Below are 5,683 nucleotides of genomic sequence, written 5' to 3' on the forward strand. Positions count from 1 at the left end.
ATGAGGTAACAGACACAGAGAAGTTAAGTGGCTTGCCCAAGATCACATAGCAAACAAGTGGCAGAGCTGGGATTAGAACCCAAGTCCTCTGACTCCCAAACCCATGCTCTTTCCACTAAGCCACGCAGCTTCTCGAATAACATACCATAGCGAAAAAACGCAGCACCATGATGTGAAGCCATCCAAAAAGCTGGGGACGTTGGGATGACAGTGAGGAACTGAAAGTAAGGAGGACAGAGAAAACGCTTTAAGGATTCCACAAAAATGAAGTTGCAGAATATGTTGCATCTCAGCTGAAAACTGGGTATCAATTGCCACAGGTAAACCAGTAGGGTGTGTTGCAATCTGGAAAGGAGTAACCTTTTATGATCAGAAGGTTCATAAGGATGGTGTGGGAAAGACAATAAAGTGAAAACAACATCAAGTGCAGCAATTAAACGAACATGACAGCACAATAAAAGACAATTTTTGTGGGTGCTCAGTATAGTCAGGAATGCAATTCCTGCATTGGTTTTTCAGCCCCAGAGGTGCACATAGATGAATTTTGTGATTAACAGCATTGTCTTTGAGCATGAAACACACACACACACACACACGCACACACACACACACTTATATATATATAAATATATATATATTTACACACACACATACACTACTAGTGACTGAAATTGTATAAATCTAGCCTTTACTTCTGAAAATGTAGTTATTTCAGGATCTCAGTAACTATGAACACGTCTGTAGATGTTCACCGGGCTAAGAAAGCTTAGATGAACTAAAACAAAAATTTATCCAAATGTTTGAGGATCTATAGGAATGTTATTCCCTTTAGAATTTTTAAAAATTTCAAATGGCAAATATTCGGAAACTTGTTTTTCCTTTATGTGGACAAAGCTAATGAAAAAAATACAATAGGCAGTCAGAAATCATCTATTAAGGCCCTTGTTAGACACTTGACATAGAAATGTCCTTGTGTTTTGACACTCTGATTTCTTGTTTTCTGACAGTGCTATAATTTGCTTTAAGAACTGTTTTTAATCAGTTGCCAAATGTCTCTTATGCAGCACTGGATAGAAATAATTGAATTTTGTAAAGTTATAAAAGGGAAGCTGTGTTTTGATAAAAACACTCCTCATTTGACCCCTCTCCTTGCTTTCAAAAGCAGGGTCTAATTAAAAACAATGCCTGCTGAAACAGATTATCACCTAGAAGAGGTTTAATGAAGCTGTACAGGTGGTTTTTATATTATATTACTGCCTTTTTCTTTACTCAGAGTATTAACATTATTGCAGCCGTGGCCAGGGATACTGTAATTAAGGGTCTCTCAGGTTTTATATGTTAAATTCGTATTTTCAAGGAGCTTATAAATCCATGAAAATAAATTTCCCACAGGCCAGCTCAGCTCAGAAAGGGAGTTTATTTTTAACTAAGTTAGAGAAGTAAGCCTGGCTCTTCTCCCCGCCAAACGGAGCTCTAGCTTTTCTGGGTGTATATTTCTAGAATGACCTTGATAATTTAAAAAAGAGAGAGACAGTCATTTCCCCCAGCTTCTTAAGAGTTCATATCAATGCCTCCAGTGACTGGAAAGGGCAGAAGGAAGTGGGTGAGAGAGGCAGGCAGAAGGAATGTTATTATTGATGTCTGTAATTATCATTGAAAGGACACCGACAAGCCATGCGGTGGAAATACGAGAGGGGCAGTAAGTTTTCTGGATATAGCTGCAAAACCTCCTTAAAAAAGATAATTATCTTAAGTTTTTTTAATTGAAAATAACTAGGCCTTTCTGTGAAAATGTTATTCTACTCTTCAAAGACAGTAACAACAAATACTGGTGCATTGTGAAGTTCCATTTTGGTCTCATTATGGTCTCATGCTCCTAATGTCCAAGGGGTTCTGAATCATCATATCTACTTTTAGGATGTCTCCTGAATTCATCCCCTCCCCAGGTCCTTATCCTCTTGTCACTGATTACTACAACATCTCCCTCATTGGTCTCCCTAGCTACAACCTTTCACCCGTTTAATTTTAAATCTAAGAAATCTTCCAGCACCATGGATCAGATGAAGAAATTGTAACAACTGCAAAGGTCTCCTTGTAGCAATTTCACGGATTTGGAAGAAAAGACTAATTTGGGAACTCTACAAGTGATGTATGTTCTATATTAAATGCTTTAAAGGTTTTAGGTGAATCATACATAGAGATCTACATATAATAGAGAGTCCTCCTTCATACTGGTGGTGAAGTTCACCCATGAGTGCACTTGGGGCCAGTAATGGACTCACAATCCTGCACCGGTATTTTTGCTGGTTCTTGCTGTCTTTGAAGAGTTTGTCCAACCACATTCACTCTTTTCTTGATTACAAGATGCTATTCTAGTCTGTCCTCTGTAATTGACTCCCAGTGTTCAGCTGTGATGGCAGCATTATCTGAGGCTTTGTTTTACTGTATCCTTAAAATGTCTCCTTTGCCCTCTTTGCTTTATAATTATATTAAACCATATTATCATTATGCCCCAACCACCTACTACGGTGCAATGCGTGCTCGGTAAACCCTTGTTTACTGGCCAATGAACAGACTAGGCTTAGAATAATTATTAGCAAACCTCTAAGGGATTTTGAAGCCAATTTTGAAAGGGACATTGTATAAGGCAATATGCTCCATGCAGGGCCTTCCTCTCTTAAATTATCACTATAATAATCACTATGGCATGTTAAGTGCTTCTGTGTCAAGCACTGTACTAAGCACTGGGTGAGATACAAGATAATCAGGTCAGACACCAACCCTGTCCCACCTGGGGTACACAGTGTAAGTGGAAGAGAGAAATGGAATTGAATCTCCATTTTACAGATAAGGAAACCAAGGCCCAGAGAAATTAAGACTGTAAACTTGTGGACAGGGAATGTGTCTGTTTATTGTTGTATTATATTCTCCCAAGCACTTAGTACAGAGTGCTCCACACACAGTAAGTGCTCAAGAAATACAATTGAATGAATGATTAAGTAACTTGCCCAAGGTGTCACAATAGGCAAGTGGTGGAATTAGGATTAGTACACAGGTCCTCTGACTCACAGGCCCTGTAATCTGTGAGGTCCTTTTGGGTAGGGATCACACATCTACCACCTCTGTTGTAATGTACTATTCCCAAATGCTTTGTAAAGTGCTCTGCACACAGTAGGTGCTCGATAAATACAATTGATTGATCTTTCAACTAGGCCATGCTCCTTCATGCTTGTTCAAACTGGTCCAACAGAATCTGAAGGCAGAAGACAATCCCAAAATACAAAACAACTGCTCTGAGAAGACAGTATTTTGACAAGGTAATCCATTTTTTGGTTCAGTGGAGAGAGAACTGCTCTGTCCATCAGGAGACCTGGGTTCTAGACCTACTTTTGCCCACACCTAGCTAACATGGCCCCCTCTCAGGGTCACATCTAGAGAGTTTCCAGTACTCTACCAGTCTCGACTACGGGAGGGAGAGTCAAGCAGAGGCATACCTATTCCATTCCTAACTTGGGCAGTGGCTAGCAAGTGGAAGGCAATCTGCTATAAGTCAAAACTCACCTATGCTGGACAGCAGCGGCATGGGAGAAAGGCAAGGGCAGAGACTCGAGTTTACTGCATTGAAGGAAGTAATGGTCAAACACTTCTGTATTTTTATCAAGAAAACTCTATAGATGCACTACCAGAATGATTGCAGATGGAGGTGGGCCATTCTGGGAGAGATCATCATCATCATCATCAATCGTATTTATTGAGCGCTTACTGTGTGCAGAGCACTGTACTAAGTGCTTGGGAAGTACAAGTTGGCAACATATAGAGACAGTCCCTACCCAACAGTGGGCTCACAGTCTAAAAGGGGGAGACAGAGAACAAAACCAAACATACTAACAAAATAAAATAAATAGAATAGATATGTACAAGTAAAATAAATAAATAAATAAATAGAGTAATAAATATGTACAAACATATATACATGTATACAGGATGTGTCCATGGCATTGCTATGGGTCGGAGACGACTCGACAGCATAAGACAAGACAAGCTAACACGAGTGAAGGCTGTAAATGCACTTTACTGGACCCCTACCAACCTACGTATGCGTTGCACTCCGTGCCCCAAAGGGAACAAAGCTAGTGCAATATAAACCACTAACACTATCATCAATTCCTCTGAGTAGTTCTCAGGACCAAGGCTATCTTTCGTTCCTGATGGAAGATTCCACTATCACTTTGAAAATAAGATCTTATTTTATGCATCCTTCACTGCTGCTTTGTTTTCATTATTTTGTGTATTTAGCTGAATTATTTCAATTTTGTCCTTGTGCCTTTAAATAGATGTATAGATAAAAATCCAATCACTCACCCCAAGGCTTTTTGTCTACTCGGGCTGTCAAGAGAAAGAGTCCATATCACCTGGATTCTTTCAGGACACCAAACAAGTTCATCTTTATCCACTCTGTTGAATTTGACCCCACAATAATTAATTCACATAATTCAGGCCTAAAAGTCTCTGCTTTTTTTCTGAATTATCTGAATAAAATACCCCTTTAACTCAGAAAAGGTGGCTTGTGATGCACTGCACAGGTTATCTCCATTTAGAACTTAATTATGGCCCCCCTGCTACTTTAAATTAAGGGTGTTCTCAAAATGAAGGTAGTGTCTATTAAATTTAATTACTTTCTTCTGAAGATCAAATGCCAAAGATGCAGCTATTAAAAGCAAGTTATTACTAAGAGGCTGCTTCAAACCAAAGACATACATTTACACAAGGACTCCTGAGTTCTAAGAATTATTCCTTAGACTCAGACTTGTTGCATTTCTGTTCTGGTGACTATACTTCATAGAGGAAAAAAAAAAGTCCCCAGTGAACTTCTTAATACCTAATTTCAATTTTGTTTTGTACCATCTAAACACTGATCATTTAATTCAGCTTGATTGCTACTTCAACTAGTAAACAGCATATCTATTCCAGGGCATATTGCTATAAATAGCTAATGCAAAATCTTTGAGGCGATCTGTAGTTTTCTAATAATTTATTAGTAATATCCCTAATGGGGGAATAGTAGACATAAAAGGTAAGAGACAGAGGTGAAATGAGAAAGTGTATTGTGCATGCTGTATACCAAGATCTTTCATTAAAAACACATCCAACCCATATAATTGAGCCCTAGGGAGTTTTCATTTTAGCAACAAAGTTAAATCTCTTGATCTTCATTTGCACTTTTTAGGCTTGAAGAATTAATCAAGAGCTTCTATGTGCCTCAGCAAATGTGTCAACCTCAGAACAGTGCTTGACACATAGTAAGCGCTTAATGAATACCGTAAAAAAACCAATAACACTTAAATTGGAAAATAGACTGAAGATAGCTCAAATGTACTCTACTATATGAAGCTGTCCTTCGGGGTTGGAAGATGACACTACTGATCGTGAAATTTTCTCCATATAGGAGACTGAGGCTGATGGGCCCAATACATCACTGACAATCCCTTTCGCATCATGCGTATGTCCGTGACACATGATCTCTTGCTGCATTATTACATTTGGTTCTTTCAGTTCCTGAAAATATTTTTAGTCTGCCTCTCTGCTTTGTTACCGTATTTTTTTAATTGCCAAATGCCAGATGCTCAGTCTGTAACTGCAATTGCTTAGTTGCCCTGAGATATACCAGATCTTCTGAGAGTTT

The 5,683-nt window shown here is 38.8% G+C and overlaps 1 non-coding gene across 1 annotated transcript; it reads left to right on the forward strand.

The window, feature by feature from the left end:
- The first annotated feature begins 3,413 nt into the window (after positions 1-3,413).
- Positions 3,414-3,551, forward strand: LOC119920636. Its single transcript, XR_005448367.1, has one exon. It is a non-coding gene; the product is annotated as a small nucleolar RNA SNORA7 (small nucleolar RNA).
- The last annotated feature ends 2,132 nt before the right edge of the window (positions 3,552-5,683 follow it).

The sequence above is a fragment of the Tachyglossus aculeatus genome, chromosome X1 (genome assembly GCF_015852505.1).
Source record: "Tachyglossus aculeatus isolate mTacAcu1 chromosome X1, mTacAcu1.pri, whole genome shotgun sequence".
NCBI classification, from domain to species: Eukaryota; Metazoa; Chordata; class Mammalia; order Monotremata; family Tachyglossidae; genus Tachyglossus; species Tachyglossus aculeatus.